Source organism: Triturus cristatus, chromosome 11 (assembly GCF_964204655.1).
Source record: "Triturus cristatus chromosome 11, aTriCri1.1, whole genome shotgun sequence".
In the NCBI taxonomy this organism is placed as follows: domain Eukaryota; kingdom Metazoa; phylum Chordata; class Amphibia; order Caudata; family Salamandridae; genus Triturus; species Triturus cristatus.
Genome location: NC_140594.1, coordinates 185,248,504 through 185,267,572, shown reverse-complemented (window position 1 = coordinate 185,267,572; position 19,069 = coordinate 185,248,504). Strand labels below are relative to the sequence as shown.

Sequence of the window (19,069 nt, the reverse complement as noted above, 5' to 3'; positions counted from 1 at the left end):
CTACAAGGATTCCGGGGATGGGACGCAAAAGGTATCTCGGTCCTTGCTGATGTTATGAGGGGCCGGACGCTCAAATCCTTGCAAGACCTACAGAAAGAATTCCTTAAGCCACGATCCCAGTTTTACAGCTACCTTCAATTTCAGCATGCCCTATCCCCTAGTTTAGAGGGTCTGGAGTCGCTACCGGAATTCAGCCCGCTGGAGGCGAAGGTTTTCATGGGAGATCTAAATGACCGGAAAATTTCCCAGGATTTATCAATCCCTGGTCACTCATTGCTCCCCTACACTTCTGAGGCTTCAGAGGTCCTGGGAGAAGGATGTGGTCGCGCTGGACCGAGGCCTTAGGAGCCCCGCAAGGGGCTGCCATAGCGATGAGACTTCGCCTGATTCAGTTCAAGTATTTACTTAGGGTCTATTTTACCCGAGTGCGCTTGTGGAGGGCAGGGCTGATCGCCTCCCCTATGTGCCTTTGCTATTGCCGAGAGGAGGGTACATTCATTCACACAGTTTGGCGCTGTCCTTCTCTTGATCGCTTTTGGAGGGGTATTTGCCTGCCTTTCGGAGGTTCTGGGGTGGGAGCTCCCCCGTATGCCGCAGCTGGCCTTACTTTATGTTATGGAGGCAACATTTATAAGCGACACCTTATGCAATTGGGCTTTACACTGGCGAAAATAGATATTTGTAAGGCGTGGAAGGCGCCAAGGGCCCCATCAGTGGCCGCATGGAAGAATGGGCTTGACTTCTGTATGGGGCTAGAACAACCTATTTTTGTTGCCAAGGGGTGCCCACGCAAATACTACAAGATTTGGAAACGGTGGGCGGATCATCAGGGACTGTTAGACCCACCACCATTGACAGAGATCCATCCGATGGGATAACTCATATACAGATCTTCAGCCTGGTGGGGCGTAATGCAGGGTGGGCCCCGAAGGGGCTTACCCTTCCTGTTACACTTCTATGTGGTGGACAGGACTATGCGGATCTTGTGCGATCAGGGGGGGGCGGGAGGGAAATGGGGCATCCCCCCCTTTATTTTTTTCCCCCCTTCTTATTGTTGTTGGTATGTGTTTGGATCTTTTGGGTAAATGTCAAAGTCATCATAACTGTATAGTTGGATTGTGCAGTTGCCTCTGGAGTGCAGAGCCCTGCAACATATGTGCAACTTGACAAATAAAACTTTGTTTAAAAAAAAATCCAGAAGGCGGTAGTACATGCGAATGGTGTCCCTGGACCAAATGGTATCCCTGCTTCGATTCACAAACAGGATATCGAATTCTGGTCACAACTGCTGGAAAGGCTATTCAGAACCTGCCTCATTACAGACACCGTCCCGCCTTCTGGGCAAGGTTCAATCCTGCTATCTATTTACAACAGGCATTGACATGGCCAAAAGGTCTCGCCTTTGGGACCTTATAAGTGTTTAGCCATGCAACAACTGAGGTTGTTGCTCCAAGGATATTGTGCTGCATAACTAAATCCTTATAAGGTACCAAAATCGAGACCTATTTGCTATGCCAATGCTTGTTGTATTTTGAGTTCGGTGCCTTAGACCTATACAGTGCGGAATCAACTGTTGCATGTCCGATATCCTGCACTCATTCTGCCTGCAGTCCAGCGACAAATTGTCAGTGAAACTATAGGATTTTTTTTCAGCGTTGCCTTCTTGAGGCTATTCAGTCAGACTTGCATTTGGACCTACGATTGCGCTACGTGAAAGTTGGTCTGTAAGTCCATGTTTTGTTTAAAAGTATGCTTTTGTTTCAAGATGAATTTGCGTGTTATAGAGACTGCGTTTGACTCTCTTGGTGAATGGCTGACAAACTGGCAGTCACTCTTATTAAATGATTGCACCTTATGTGATGTGTGATTTGTCACACACTAGATTATTTTCTCATCCCGTGGATAAATATGCGCATTTTGAAACACTCCGCATGTGCAAAATGTGCTTCACATGAATGAGCGAACACCGTCTTACCCCATGAATACCATAGTTTGCCTACACATTAATCAGTATGGGGTTTGTATAGCACGGCTACTCACCCGTGGGGGTCTCAAGGCGCTGAGGTGGGGGGAGGGGGGGGGAGCTGCTGATCCGTCTGGGCGTGGAGGTTCAGTCAACGACAGGTATTGCCTGAGGTGGAGAGGCAGGGTGTTCCTGGTCTTGGCGGGGAGGTAGGAGAAGGATATTCCTCCTGTTCTGGTCTTGTGGATCTGTGGGACAGTGGCCAGGGCAAGATGGGTGGAGTAAAGTTGTCTGGCAGGTACATAAAATGAGAGGCGTTGGTTCAGATATGCTGGTCCTACGTTGTGGAGAGCTCTGTAGGCATGTATGAGGAGCTTGAAGGTGATTCTCTTGTTGACTGGGAGGGAGCCAGTGGAGTTGTCGAAGTTTTTCGGTGATGTGGCTACGGCGGGGGATGCGGAGGACCAATCTGGCTGGAATAAATGCTTCAAAATGCAGCACTGGGGGCAATTTTGCAGAAATGTCAGGTGATACCTTCCTCCAACACTTTTATTTGTAGCTTATTTGCTACAATTATTCAGAAACAGGGATTTTTCAAAGTGCCCTAAATTTTTGTGAATGAGCCGATGCCACTGGTCAGCACTTCTACTCCCATCAGGTAACATTTGTAAAGCTCTAAAGTACCAAAGATGTGAGTAGGCACTACCATATTTCACAGGACAGCGTTGGCACGAAATAGGTGTTTTCTGGCACTCAAATATAAATGGTCTCACCACTGCTGTCTGAAATGTGTCTGCATAAAGGCGAACACCAAGGATCTCTTCAGAAAAAGAAGGAAAAGCTGGCAATGGGTAAGAAACACAAGGGATTGAGGCTAGTCCTGGGTGAAATTATTATGAAGTGCAATCTCACAGAATTACCGTACATTGCCAGTTGTTTCACAATTTTGCAGTTATGCGTAATTTGCATCCCAGTGAGAGTGGTTCGTGTAAAAAAAGCAAAAACCCTCACAGGAACACTAAAACTGAGGCCTAGAGACATTTACTTTGAGAGCCACACTACTACCAGTATCTAACATATCTTGCGAGATACCAGCCAAGTACATTTATCACAATGCAACTCATTTTGCTTGTTTTTTTGAGAAAATGTTTTATATTTTGAGAAAACAATACGTCCACCTATCCCCTGGTTTCTCCTGACACTTATTCAATACCATGTATTATGGGAGGTGATAAACCTCCAGCTACTGATTCCAACAGTTCCCTTGCATAGCACATGGCAGTGCTTTCGTGGCCAATCAGACTGCCCCTCACGGATGTGAGAGTAACATTTGAGATGACGCATCTTTAAATGTACGTCATAGGGATGTTCCCAGTGACAGATACCGTATGTCACCTGGAAACACAAAGCATAATGGAAGGTTGTTTGCATTATAATTTTGGGGGTACTTTATATACTGTTTTCAACTTGGTGATGACAATTTGAAAAAAAAAAAATAGGAATTTACTAAGGGACTCCTGCCACGTGTCCTTCCTGATTATGCCTCGGGTTACCACAGCCAGTCAGAATCTCTGCACGCGTTCGGAATGGACGCGCTACCAGGTACCTGCTGACGAGAGGGTTTTCCTGGGAGCCTGAACCGGCAGTGCTCACCTTGCAACGGCAACATTGCTGCCAGGACCGCAGTGAACAGATGAGTCACGTAATCCGCTGCTGTGAGGCACTCTGTAGCATTAGAGTAATGAGGACTGACAGCTGGGGGTTCTGCTGGGTGCGAGGCGGTCAAGTACTGGCTAGACCGAGGTACCCGGGTTGCAGGGTCAGGCCAGTACGGCCGAGGACCGCATGCCGTGAGAACATTCAGTACATGTGGTACACGTTCGCCAAGCAGGTTACCCCTTTGCGCTATGTAAATGCTATATGACATCCCACGTAGTAGTCTTCGTATGCCACTCCCCAAAACCTTCACAGCTCTGCCAATAGTGACTCATCTGTAGCAACTCTTGATTTTGCAAAAAAGAAAAATATGTGAAGCCTTCCCTGTGGATCAGAACCAGCCTGCTAAAAGCCCTGCAGACAGTTCTTGGAATGTATACCATTCCTGGCCAGCAGAGTATCTGTGCCAAGCATCCTAAAGAGGTACTGTTGGGGACGTGTTCCTGACCTCCAAACACCTCCCTCAGTCCCGAAGCAATTCATGCTGAACCACTGAAATCCAGTTCATTGCTGAATTACAGCACCCCTCTCTCACAGAGACTTCAAGACTGTCAGTGCACGTGAACAGCTGTGTGTTCTCTGCATATACCAAGAGGCTCAAACAGGATCACGGAACTGGAATACCTTACTTGTGAAGTAACGGACATGCGAAGGAAAACAAGCACGTCCGTGAAAACGCACTCTTGTGGAGGTGGGGTGTGTCCCTTGCTCGGGGTGGAGGGGACGCGCCTTCTAATGAAAGCGGCAAGGAAACCGGACCCAAAACAGATGGCAACTGCGCGCCGCTGCTGGCACCCGAGAGCAAAACGCTCTAGTAATAAACGTTTACCGAAAAGCTGGGACATCCACACGCCTTTGGCCAATTGTGTGCTAAAGCCAGACACAAAGGCCAATAGCGTGAGCACCACACGCATGAGCTTGTAGAAAAGTGATTCCAAGAGGCCGATTTCCTAGAGCAGCGTATGCGCGCTGCGCTAGGCTCGAACTTTATGCGCGCTGCGCTAGGCTCGACCTAAAGAAGGCTCAGAGGTGAACCCTGAAAGCTACCGCCTCATCACCCTCCTAGATGTCGAGGCTAAATAATTTGCTTCCTTTTTACTGGAGGACCTAGAAGCATGGGTAACCTCAATTCACCTACTCTCACTAAACCAAACTGGATTCAAGCCCATTTTGGGCACCACTGATAATCTAGCGGCAATCAGGATGATAGTGTCAAAACAGATAAGGAAAAAACAACTTCTCTACAGCTGTTTTGTAGATTTCAGCAAGGCCTTCGACCACGCCCGATGCAAACTTCTCTGGCTAAAATTAAATCACTGTGGCATCCTTGAACCACTGCTCCGAGGAATCAACAGTCTCCAACAACATAAGGATAGAACAAGTGGTTAAAACAAGGATGTTTTGGCGCCAGCCCTTTTTAACATACTTATGAGCAACTTGGTCCCTGCCCTTGATGCGATCCTCAGTTACGCGCCAAATCTGGGACATCGCCATATCACCTCCCTTCTTTACGCTGAAGTTGTTCTCTTGAGCCAAACAGCGAGGGGGATACAAAGGCTGCTCGACGTCTTTTTCGTAAATAACACCACGAATGGCACGACAGTGAATTTCAAGAAGACCAACGTTGTGATCTTTGGTCGGTAAAGGAAAAAACCCAGAACATGGTACTTCAAACAAACAGACTGTCCAGAGCCCCCAGATACAAGTATCTTCGCTGTTGGCTCGATGATAGGAAAGGGCATTTAACCCATGAGAATTCACTCAAACCAAAAAGGTAGCAGCACTACAATTCGAATTTTAAACCATCTTGAAACACACAAAGGCTCCCACTTTAGAATCCTTGCTGAAGATAGTAAAAGCTACACTAATTCCCACGCTAGCCTACGTGCTCAGAAGCCTTCCCCCTCAAGGTGGTCTCTTTCCTGAACAAATCTCAGAGTCAGGTGATTAGGGCATTACTCAAACTCCCAAACCACTCAGCAGCCACGCAAATTCTAATGAATTTCATGTTACATGATCAAGTTTTGGCACAAAAGGTCTGCACCCTCAAATATCTACATGCCATGCATGCTGCCAAGGTAGGAACCATGAAAACTCTAATTTGGCAAGAGGCATCCAGTCCCTCAAAAACCCTGCACGATGCACTAATTCTGAAAACAGCCACCGCTCTCTCGATCCAAAACCTTCCACACCAAAATTTTAAGAAGGCGTTAAATAGAGAAACTGAAAAAGCATTTCTGCAAGACTGCCGGATCCGGATGGCCAGAAAGCACACCCGTCTCATACAGAGAAGTTATAACAAAAACAAGATGAAAAAATCTCACAAACGTTTGCAGCACATTTCAAAATCAAGTATTGCCACATCAGGATGGTAAATTTCTCATCCCTGGATCTTTCTCCGCTTTGGTCACAGCATCCAATGAGTGTAGCCTATATGGTCAACCAGGGAAGAATTTGGCTCACCTTCTCTGCATCTGCCCAGCTTAATTGACAATCACCAGAAGCTCCTCCGTCAACCATGGATCAAGCAAGGGACCAGTACAATTCAAGCAGCTGTAGATTTTCTGCTCAACGACCCTTACCCTCAAGCCATCTACGGCCTGGTCAAATTTCTGAACAAAGCCGACCAAATGCCAAGAGCCCTCACTCCATCGGTTACTTCTGCAACCTAAAATACTATTCACTAGTTTCATCTGCACTTTGATTACGTATAAATGCACGAAGTTCCGCTCCACATGCAACAAAGACGAGCGCTCGCTAAAAGCGCACTCTGCCATCTAAAGGCTATTAATTTGATTTCAGGGCTTCATGCTAAAAACTTAAGAAAGAACAGGGCAAAATTGTCATAACATGGAACGAGCTCACGTCTGGATGCACCGGCACTTTAAGTCTCACTATAATGGGAGAAATGGCTGCTTTTTATAAAACATTAGGGCTACATATTGACTGAACCCTGAATGAATTTCTTTTAAGAATGATGAAATTTTTTTTTTTTTCATATTCTTTTTATTAAACCAATTCGGCAGTCAAACAGCATATATTCATCGGCAGGCGTAGTCAGTTACAATCGGCACAAACTATACATCCCAATACATGTTTCCAACGGAATTTCCTGTCAATTAAGGGGTTACATGAGCCTCTTCCGCAGCTAGTCTGCTTGGTGGGGGACACACATCTCCTCTGTAGTGGTTCCAAGCTCCTCACACTTTACTCCACTTTCCGGGACAACCTCTAGCCACGTACACCGCCTTCTCCCTCCACATGCACCAGTCCAAATCCTCCTTCCATTTCCCCAGACCGGGTGACTGTGCCGCCCCCCACAATTGCGCAATGTTCCGCTTCGCGATCATGAACGCCAGCGTAGCCCACTGCGTAGTGCACACGTTGAGGTCCGTCGGCTCCCAGACATTGAGCAGGCACCTACGTGCCTCTGGGTGGATGTCAACCCCTAGCATGGCCCGCAATATGCGGTGCACACCTCTCCAATAATCCGCTATCCGCCGGCACTCCCAAAGGGTATGGAAAAAGGTCCCCAATTTCCCGCACCCCCGTCTACACTCCCCGCTTTCCGCCCTTCCCATACGAACCAGCCCTGGACCCGTTATGTACGTCATGTGCAAAATATTGAGCTGGACCAGCCTAAGTCGGGCCTGTGTAGCAACCACCCTGGGGGAGGAGACGGCCTCCTGCCAGTCTTCGTCGTCTAGTTCAAGGCCTTCGGCGTTCCATCTTTCCCTAAGGCGCACCAGCGGATCTTCCATGTTATTGATTAGCTTCTTATAGATAAGGGAGATGGTCTTCTCCGGGATGTGTCCGTCTAGGACTCTAGCCTCCAATGGTGACGCCTCTGGTAGCGACCCACCCTCTGGGATCTCTGCCAATAACGCATGCCTAATCTGCAGATACCGGAAATGCTCGGTGTCCGCCATGCCATATTGCTCCTTGAGGGCTGAGAACGATAGAACCGCACCCTGACCCCACATGTCCTTGATCTGCGCGATCCCTATAAGATCCCACTTGTCAAAGCCCTTGGATTTCCAAAGACTGCCCAGCTTTTCGGAACTCCACAGAGGCGTGGCCTGTGTTAGCTTACCGTCCCATCCCAAATGCTTGTTAACCGTATGCCACACTTGGACTGCGTGGGCAGTAGGGCCCGTCAACGAAAATCTACCCGGCCTAGCGTACAGCGCCCTAGTATAGTCTCCTCCCGGCATCTGCCACCTATCCATGGCGTACCCGGGATCACCAGGCTGCCATGCATCCCACGATTAATCGCAGCCAGCTGGGCCGCCCAGTAGTACTTCCGCATGTCAGGGAGACTAATCCCCACGTCATACCAGTTCAGGGTCAGTTTGGTGAATGCAATCCGCGGTCTACCATCCCAAAGAAGTTTCCGCTGGAGGCCCTCAACCTCCTTAAAGTAGGACCCTGGGACCGGGTCCATCGGGTTGTGGAGCACGTACAAGAAACGCAGAAGTGCCATCATCCTTAAGAGGACTGCCCTCCCCAGCATAGAGAGAGGAAGGAACCTCCAACGTGCGACATCCGCCCTGAGTCGCTGCAGGGGCGGGTCCAGATTGGAAGCAAAACGCCGCCCCGGCTCCAGGGACACATAAATCCCGAGGTAACGGAAGCCCTCCGCAGCGATCGTAATTGGGCAGCCCGGCGGTATCGCCGGCGGACCACCTGCCAGCACGTAAATGACCGACTTAGACCAATTAACCGTGTATCCGGAATATCTGCCAAAGATTGCCAAGACGTCCCAACAAGCAAATCAGCGACCCCCCCGGAGAGGCAAGATAGAACAGGACGTCGTCCGCGTATAGGGAGATCTTGTCTTCCCATCCCGCGGTCCACCGTAGTCCCCGAATAGACTGGTCCTGCCGAACCCAATGAAATCGTTTTTTGTTAATGCTTTTATAACTAATGCCACAGCAGTATCCGCCACCTTCTTTATACTATCAAGCAATCGTATATCATGATACCCATTTACAACATGCCCTTCATTACCGAACTGAATGCTATGTTACAGCTTGGGCACAAAGCCTAAGTGGTTTTTCCCATTTCTATATGTTTTATAAATTTGCAATGGCTTTTATTAGACGAGCATAAATAAACTTGAAACTATTGACTTTGGTAATGCTTGCTAATTAATGTAGGACATGCCTTTGGGATTATGCCCAGAGGAAAAAAAAATCGTTTGTGGATCTCTCCCCGTGCTGCATATTAGCAGAAAGTGCAATAGGAATTCTCTCAAAAAAAAAAAAATCCAAAAGTATAAATGTCTCTACAAAATAATTAACTTGGTTTTTAAATGTGGTTGACAGACATTTCAGACAGTAACCCAAACAGCAGACGACTCCAACAAAGAGCTTACCTGGCTGGTGGACGCTCCGCTGCGCTCTCTGCATAGCCGGGGGGCCCGGTGGTGTTCTGCTTCTCATTTTTGCCGCCACAGACCTTGCTGGACGACGCGTGGGGACTACAGCCCCCAGAAGCCCTAGCGGCACTTCCTGTTTTCGATCCCCTGCGCGCCCGGAGGCGCTTAAAGCTGCGAGGCTCCCTCGGTGGAGCGGGGGCACAACAAAGAGCTTACCTGGCTGGTGGACGCTCCGCTGCGCTCTCTGCATAGCCGGGGGGCCCGGTGGTGTTCTGCTTCTCATTTTTGCCGCCACAGACCTTGCTGGACGACGCGTGGGGACTACAGCCCCCAGAAGCCCTAGCGGCACTTCCTGTTTTCGATCCCCTGCGCGCCCGGAGGCGCTTAAAGCTGCGAGGCTCCCTCGGTGGAGCGGGGGCACAACAAAGAGCTTACCTGGCTGGTGGACGCTCCGCTGCGCTCTCTGCATAGCCCGGGGGGCCCGGTGGTGTTCTGCTTCTCATTTTTGCCGCCACAGACCTTGCTGGACGACGCGTGGGGACTACAGCCCCCAGAAGCCCTAGCGGCACTTCCTGTTTTCGATCCCCTGCGCGCCCGGAGGCGCTTAAAGCTGCGAGGCTCCCTCGGTGGAGCGGGGGCACAACAAAGAGCTTACCTGGCTGGTGGACGCTCCGCTGCGCTCTCTGCATAGCCCGGGGGGCCCGGTGGTGTTCTGCTTCTCATTTTTGCCGCCACAGACCTTGCTGGACGACGCGTGGGGACTACAGCCCCCAGAAGCCCTAGCGGCACTTCCTGTTTTCGATCCCCTGCGCGCCCGGAGGCGCTTAAAGCTGCGAGGCTCCCTCGGTGGAGCGGGGGCACAACAAAGAGCTTACCTGGCTGGTGGACGCTCCGCTGCGCTCTCTGCATAGCCCGGGGGGCCCGGTGGTGTTCTGCTTCTCATTTTTGCCGCCACAGACCTTGCTGGACGACGCGTGGGGACTACAGCCCCCAGAAGCCCTAGCGGCACTTCCTGTTTTCGATCCCCTGCGCGCCCGGAGGCGCTTAAAGCTGCGAGGCTCCCTCCGCGTCGCGGGACGCGCGCGGGCGGCGCCGGGCTAAGCCCGGGCAAAGGGCGGGCCCTCTGTGGCCCTCAGAGGCCTGAGGAGACTGGACTGGGCCAGGGTCGCTGGTCCCGGTCACAAGAACTGGATGAAGCAGCGGGGGGTGACACTGAGGATTTGCCAATCATTGCTAGTGTGTTTTAAAAATCGTCATTTTAATAATTACTAACAGACATAACGTACTATCAATTCAGGCTTGTAACGAGGGTGAGTCTGTTCATAATATGTCTAGATCTAAAGCCTCTTCAGGGCCACGTACAATGGATAATTATTTGGTTCAGAAGGTTAATAAGATAAATTGTGAAAGACGACAGTCATTAGGGAAAGCTGGTACCTCTCTCGGAGCCAGTCCCTCACGAGGTTTATTAACCTCCAGTATGGAGGATGTAAACAATCTTTTTGATATTACCACCCCGGAGGTGGTTGAGTTAATGGAGCTGGGGCACCTTGATCCTGTACAAGATAGTCCCAATGAGTTAATAACAGATGACTGCCATGACAGGGTGGAACAATGTTCACCTCCCCTAAAAAAACGTTCAGTAAGAACATGCAGGAAAACCCAGTCTAAAAAGGGGACATCATATAATGGGAAGAAATCTGCAGATCAGTCATATAAAGATATTGAGAATTCCGCCTTGAGATCAGTGAATAATACGGGAAAAGAGGATAATATTGCTAGTAACATCAAGGAGATTATTAGTACAAAGATTAGGGACACAATAGATCCGCTGGTTTTCAAAATAAAGGAGCTAACGGAAGAAGTTGCCAGATTGAGCGGTCTGCTAAATCAGGCATTGGGCAAACTGGGAGAAGTGTCTGCTGCTACCCCGGTTACGGAGGTGGTAGCCGACACCACTACTAATACCCAAAGTAAGAATCAAGGACAGGGAGACCCTACTAAGGAAGCCACAGGGACCAAAGTAAATGGTAGTGCTACTCCAGTAGTACCACAAATAGGCACAAACCAATCAGGAAGTAATTTGCCTGTTTTAGATAATACAAACAGCTGGGAGGGAAATAAAATGAAGGGTGCTGTTAACCTACCACCTGAGTGTGCTCCCTATGTGGTGGTGCTTACAAATGTGCCACCGCTAGATAACAAGGCTCCCCAAGAGACTCACGATTCTTTAAAAAACAAATGTTTGTCGTGGTTAAATAGGCAATGTGGTTTCCCACTGAATCTTTCTGACTGTATTCTGACAACCAGAAGAGCCAATTGGATTGGGAGTGATAAGAAAAGGTTAAAAGGGGACTGTGTAATTATTAACTTTAAATATCCGCAGCACGTCTCTACCGTCCTCCTAAGAGCGGCATCTCTCCCAATCTTAGATGGCAATGTATGCGCAAGAGCGCTAGGATACTTTTATAATCACCTCAATGCTAATGGGAGGGCCAACAATAGAAATGTTACTTTCCCACCTGTTTGCAAACCCTATTCTGATATCCCAACCCAGAATAGATTTCTTGCACTTAGTACTCTGGACTCTAATGATTGACGTACAAAGGAGACGGAGATATGTGCGGGAAGGGAAGAGGAAGCGTACTTGGAGGATCACAGAGTTGACTGCATATCTGTAAGTTCTGGTATAACAACACTGACCCCCAGACAGACGCCTGAGCAGGATGAAGTTGAGACCACACCAGATGGTTGTATGAATTCTGGCGATTTGGGCCAAATTGCTGAGGTTGCCATTATGGAGGATGTTATACAAGGTGTCCCTAGAGGGAATATGGTCAGAGCAGGTATATGTTCCAGGTTGGTGTGCTGGAACGTAGCTGGTCTGAAACCCAAAAGTAGGGACCCGGGTTGGAACTCCTTTATTAACAGGTTTGATATCCTATGCTTTCAGGAAACCTGGTGTAAAGATAATATTGATTATGAGGGATTCATTTCATATAACCTGCCAGCATATGGAGATGGACCAGGTAGAGCCAAGGGAGGTCTACTCACCCTTGTATCGGTTCATCGACAGATGACGGTGATAAAATATGTGCCGGTAGGAAATTTAATACAGATGATTTGGATCCGAGAAGGTAAAAATCGTAATATCCTTCTGATCAATTATTATAATAACATTTTTGATAGTAGCAGGGGCAGAATTGTTACTGATCTGAACAATGCTATTGAGAACTTAAGTTCGATTTCTCATGAAGTATTTGATATCATTTGGTGTGGGGATTTCAATGTTTCATTATGTGAATTACTATCCACTACAGCTTGTGGGGTTACAAATAATGCTGGATGGGAGGCTCCACATTTTGCCCATGATATGTATGGGGAAAAAGTGAATGCACTAATGGGGGGCCTTGACCTGGAAATTTTGGACTGTTGCAGGGATAGTAATGGTGCACCTATCCCCACATTTAGGAATTGGCGTGCGAATTCTGTAATTGATCATGTGTTGGTTTCGTCCAGTATTGCCGATTGTTTTGGCCCACTTGAAATTGAAATAATGGATACTAGTGATCACAACTGTATTATTGTCCCCATGACTTTGTGGGAGGAGAATGATGTAGAGGTAGGGGTTACAGTTGGAAACATTGAAGCACACAGGGTTAATGGGGTAAGGCTGAGGTGGATAGGTGCTAAAGCATCTGAATTAACTAAGTCTATTATCGTGAAGAATTTAGCAGACATTGTCTTTATTTTAGATAATAGATTAGATCATGAGCGGGTCTTGTCTAGTTTTAAAGATATCAACAACGCCATTAACGACAAGTTCACAAGTGGTAGTAGGGGCAGTAAGAAGCCTGGCTTCGTTTGGTTTGATAAAATTTGTTCGGATGCCCTGACCGACCTTAAGCAAGCCCTAGCAATAAGACCTAGGGATAAAAAATTAATAACTACTCTGAGGCTAGAATACAAAAAGGCTATTAAAGGTAGGAAGAAGGATTTGCAGCTACAGGCGTGGGAATCTCTTAACCAGGCCGCAGAATTATCGAATTCTGTTTTATTTTGGTCAACAATTAATTCTCCGTTCCTCAAGGAAACAAATACCCCGGAGTTAACAGCAAATGTCTCCTGTGAAGGATGGATTACCCATTTTTCTAGTATCTTTGATTCAAATAAAAATAGTAATGTTGGGCCAGAAAGATGGCCTATCATACCACTTGATATTACTGTGGAAGAAGTGGAAAATGGGATAAGAGCAAGTAAGGGAGGAAAGGCCCAAGGCCCGGATGGGGTCCCAAGTGATGTATATAAGGAGACTCCGGAAGTATGGGGCCCGTTGTTGGCTGTTGTTTTTAATGCCGCGGTATGTATAGGCCCTCCACAAACTTGGGAGGAGTCTATAATTGTACCTATATACAAGAAGGGATCTAGGTCCGATGCGAAAAATTATCGACCAGTCTCACTATTGGACGCCTCAGTAAAAGTAATGAGTAGGATTATGTTGGTTAGACTGGAAGAATGGGTAGAACAGGACCATATTCTGACAGATAGCCAATATGGCTTTAGGAAAGGTAGGGGTACACTCGATCAATGCATTAATTTAGAATTACTGATCGGGAAATACAGCGAAGCCAAACATGGCCATATTTACATGTGCTTTGCTGATCTAAGCAGCGCCTTCGACATGGTCGACCACTCTATTCTGTGGAGGACCCTGTTAGAATTAGGGGCGCCAAAAGCCATAATTTATTTTCTTGCCAGAATGTACGAGAGATTAAAAACATGTGTACGTTTCGGTAGGAAGGGTGAATGCACTAGGAACTTTAGCGTTAAACGCGGTATAAGGCAGGGTTGTGTTTTAGCTCCTCTTTTATTCATTTTATTTATAAATAATGTTGATGCTATTTTAAAAAAAGTACCAGCAGATGTTCCAGTGATTAACGGTACCCCCGTTCCGGTGTTATTATACGCCGATGATGCTGTATTATTGTCAAGAACTCCGATAGGGTTACAACGATTAATGGATAGTTTTGTATCTTTTATTAAAGATAAAAAATTAGTTATCAATAAAAGCAAAACTTATACAATGATCTGTGGCCCAAAGAAAATTAAACATGCAGCGAAAGGGTTTTTTATAGATAAAATAAAAGTGCAGCAGGTGGACAAATTCTGCTACTTGGGTATAACCTTCGCTGAAGATAAAAAGTGGACACATGAATTCAATAATATTCGCAATAAAATGGCTAGAAATGCACATGGAATTTTTAGATTTGCACAGAAAATTGGGGATCGTAGGACCAGAGACATGGTAAAAATTTATCAGGCTAGATGTGTTTCGATTGCATTATATGGGGCTGGAATTTGGGGTTACAGTAGCACACACGAGGTGCAACTGGAACAGAATTCTTTCCTAAAAAAGGTGTTGTGTTTACCCACCTCGACCTCTAATGCATTATGTCACTATGAACTAAATGTCAATTATTTATCCGATCTTTTGTCACTGAGACCTTTAATGTTGTGGAGATCAATATATTTGAATGAAGAAAAATCTTTCACTAGGTCTATAATCCAGGACTGTATGCGATTAGATAAAGTAAAGGCAATTCCCTGGATTAAATACATTATTATGTGCTTTTCGGATATTTTTAACCTGAATATTGTAACTGATTCAAAAGCTGTCTTATTAATCCCCAAGACTGAGATGAAAGTGACTTTTCTAGCCTTTGCCGAGAGGAAAAGAAGAGTAATTGCAGGTTCTCTGTCCACTGTTATGTTCTATAACAGATATTTGTCCATGGATGGATTCCCCGTCTATCTAACTTTAGTCACCAGACCTACACACAAATTTGTACTAACAAGACTGAGATTTGGAATAGTGCATCACCTGGTGGCACATCCTGTAATGAGAAAATACCCTATAGGCCCTTGTAGATGTGACGGTTTTTCCAAGCAGAGCACAATGCACTTTATATTATTTTGTAAACTGTACTCCAACTACCGTGTTATTCTGTTAAAGCCCATGTTTGTAAAATATGGTACACGGACGGTTGAGCAGGCTATGAAATTGATTTTTAACTTACAATCTGCTGATATCTGCTTTTATACAGCTTCCTTTTTAAACAAATGCATTAACCTGAGGAAAAGTATGTGTTTTTTAGATGTAGATATGTAATTTTAAGATGTATTATGTTTTTAATGATTAATATTGTATATGAATTGTGATTATGTCTGCTATAGGTGTTCATGTTTGTATTTGTGATTATGACTGTGTTTGCTTTTATGGACATTAACTTGCTCCGAATAAAGCTGAATTGAATCGACTCCGGACTAACTCAAATCAAAATTCTCATTAAGTCATAGGATGCTCGTGATAAAAACACAGACACTGACATCTGTACCTTGGCACTCATGATAAAGTCATGAGCAGGCTACCCGGTAAACAATCCTAGGATTACAGACGCGGGCTTCCTGCCAATAGGACACGGTCTTCTATCTTTGAAGGTGGCCTGTTTTGCCTGCCGCCGCGTCAGGATGAGACGCCCTCCAGCGCTCACAGCTCGGGCTGTTGCTAGGAAGACGGTTTGTCTCCAGACAGTCAGCAACTCAGATGACTTGGGCTAAGGCTACCTCAGCAAGTGCTTACCCCAACTCCCAGGCCATATTTAAAGTTCAATACGAAGTACATGCAGCGTCGACATTCCCCGTAAAAATTTATAATTTCTTTATATCACTACGCTAAGAGAAACAAGGTTCATGATAATAGCGAGTATAATAAAATAATTGTGCATCAATACATAATAACAGATATCAATTACATACCTTTTTACGGAATACAGGTCATTCATATTAGTACTCAACATAAAAACAAAAGCAACGTACTTGCCCATATGTAAGCCACTATAATAGAATATTTATTAACAGTTCCCACTTCCTTCAACGCAGCTGGCGTTAATCTAAAATGGCCGGTGCGTTAACCAAAAAAACAATTAGAAACGCTATTCTATTTCAGTTTCGTTTATGTGTATAGTCAAGAATTTATTGCGCGACTAGCTTTTCAGCCTTTCACGATACGAAGACCTTATCGCTCCCGTCACCTACTATTAGAATAAAATCGGAAATACCAGTGAACTGTACCTGTCCGAGCTCCGCGACAACAGTGGCTGCCAGCACTACCTTCCTGAACCTCACAGCAAATCAAGCAGGGAACTCGGAGACGCCTTACGGATCTTAGTTAACACCTCCCACCCATGGTCCGCTTCCTACAAGTCACTGTTGTGTGGGCATGGAGAGAGGACATTTGTGTAGGCCACGCCTAGACTCACTTAACAGGGCGGCCATCTTGGAACTAATATTTAGTAGGGTAGAGTGGCCGAAGCGGAAGGTCTCTTAAAAAATGATGGCATGGTAATTCTTAATCAGCACTGGAAGTGCATTTGAAAAAGTATTCGCGCTCTGACAATAACTGCCAGTGAGTGCAGTGGCAGGGTTAAAGAGGTGGCTAACCAGAACAACATTTTCTGTCAGTTTTTGCGCTGTCTGGTTTGGCAAATAGTATTGGGGACATTCCGAATCTTCCATTTGAATGCATTCTGCCAGTTGCTTTCTGTAGGCTTTGTGATTTGTAACTCACATGTTCTGGCTTTCTATTTGCTGGCTTTATTTGTTTTAGATTGTCCAGGTTCAGTTCCTCCCTCCCAAGGAGCAAAGCCTTTTCACAACACCTCCCCTTGTAGTCTTCCACTGATTGCGCCTTTCTGTAAAAAGGCCTGTAAATCTTGTTTTTATCTTGTTACATTTGCTGTACTTTCAAAGACAGAAGTCAAATATCAGGCTCTGTCTTCTGAGGGAGCTTGGTGCTTACTTTTCTTTCTCGTACTTCAAAGTGAGAGGATTTATGTGACAATCTTGCTGGGTACTCTGGGTAGAGGAAAGTTTTTTTTCTACCACACAACAGCACTTAAATTAACTATGAAAGTTTTTCAAACTAAATCAGAAATAACAAAGCTTAAGTGAAGCAAATTTTTTGTTAATTCTGAAGTGTGTTGGAAAAAAATACTTTTAATCAATCAATCAGCATTTGTATAGCGCAACACTGTCACCCATAGGGGTATCTGGGCGCATAGGATGCAATGTCTCAGTCGACGAGCCAAGTCTTGAGATTCTTTCTGAAGTGAGCCAGAGAGGGTGATGTTCAAAGATGGAGGGGCAGGTCGTTCCAGGGCTTGGCGGCAATGTAGGAGAAGGAGCGCCCCCTCCCACTGCGACGGGGAGGGGGCGCGCACGGGTAAGTAAGGAGGAGCACAGGTGTCTTGCGGGTTGATGGAAATTCAGTCGATGGTTGATGTAGGCCGGTCCTTGATAGTCTAGAGCTTTGTAGGCATGGATGAGGATCTTAAACTGGCATCTCTTGGGTCCAGGTTGAGTCTGGCTGCTGCATTCTGTATGGTCTGAAGTCGGTTGAGGAGCTGGGCGGAGATGCCAGCGTAGCGAGCGTTGCCATAGTCGAGGCGGCTGGTGACGAGAGCCTGGGTGACTGTTTTCCTGATGCTGGTTCGAATCCATTGGAAGATTCTGCGGAGCGTGTGAAGTGTTTGGAAGCAGGAAGAAGCAACTATGTTGACTTGCCGTTTCATGGTCAGTTCACTGTCGAGGATTGTGCTCATGGTCTTTCGGTGTGGGTGTTGGTCTGAGTTCTGCTGGCCACCAGCTGTCCCCCCAGATGGTAGTGTTCTTCCCAAAGATCAGTAATTCTCTCTTGTTGGAATTGAGTTTAAGACAGTTGTCCCTCATCCAGTTGGCTACTTTGGTCATGGAGTCGCAGAAGTTGGTTCTGGCGGTGGAATTCTTCGGAGAATGAGAGGATAAGTTGAGTGTTGTCTGCGTATGCAATTATGTTGAGGCAGTGGGATTTTTTTTAAATATATATTTTTATTATTATTGAGAGTTTATTACACAATTGCTCATAAGCAAAAATAAAGTGCATACAATGTTCAGTTTTGGTTGACACATTTCATCCAGACGTAATCAATCAGTAAAACGTGTCATATAAAACATATTTCTGTGGGTAATACTAAAAAAAAGACGCACACAAAAGCACATAGAAAAACCACATATTGCGTAATCAATCAGTAAAACATCTCATATAACCGATATCATTGTGGGTAATACTAAGAGAGAAGCACATAGAAAAACCACATATTGCACGATTTCCCTTTTATATCTCAACTTATCTATATCGCTGGCTAGCTTCATATGGACTTCCAGCATTTCTCAAATTTTGTGTACGTGCCCGTGGTGCAGATCAGGGCATATAAATTCTCCCTACTTCCACGGATAGAGTAATTTCACAGATACACGCACATACACTCACCATACGCTTGGGCCCATTTCACTAATATACACTCAGATTACTCTATCAGTACCAACCATGGGAGAGGAAACCTCCTAAACACCCTGCATCTACAACGAGGTCAATGAGACCAAATTGATACTGTCTTGAGTCATGATTTAAACAACAATAATCACAATAGAGTACTCAATAATTGACAAGAAATAACCACCAACACTGTATTTAAAATTATGGTACTTTATCTAAAATTAGTTCAAATGGAAAGGCAATCAAAATAAAATCATTATTCTCATAGTTACCTATTCTAGCTAAATGTCATAAATGGGTCAGGACAGGTCTCTTAGTAGAAGTCTCCCAAGTCGCCGTCCTCACAGCATCGATCCTCACCAACGCAAGTTTGGGAAGAAGTGGCCTCAAAAAATCCCGAATGCAATGACCACGGACCCTCTCTAGTCTAGTATATTTATAATAAAAATTACAAAATAATAGTAACATAAAATGTTCTGAATTTCCGTTGAGCCGCTGAGCAGAGCGAGCAGGAAAGGATGTAGCATCGCTACATTTGGAAAATCTCCGCTCAGAAAAATCACAAAAATAAAAAGACGGAAGAAGGAAACTCGAGTTTACAAATGTTTCTTTCGAAGCCGCTCTTCCTTGATATCTC

The 19,069-nt window shown here is 45.9% G+C and overlaps 1 protein-coding gene across 5 annotated transcripts in view; it reads right to left on the bottom strand.

Annotated features, from left to right (window-relative positions):
• Positions 1–16,672, bottom strand: part of TRAFD1 (TRAF-type zinc finger domain containing 1) — a 282,334-nt gene extending 265,662 nt beyond the window's left edge. For 3 of the 5 annotated variants that reach the window (XR_014970449.1, XR_014970450.1, XM_085633470.1), the window contains exon 1: positions 16,191–16,328. The gene's annotated coding sequence lies outside the window, so the exon portion shown is untranslated. Of the gene's footprint in view, positions 1–16,177 lie in introns of all 5 variants that reach the window. The other 2 variants (XM_085633468.1, XM_085633469.1) reach the window with 2 other exon arrangements.
• Positions 16,673–19,069: the final 2,397 nt, after the last annotated feature.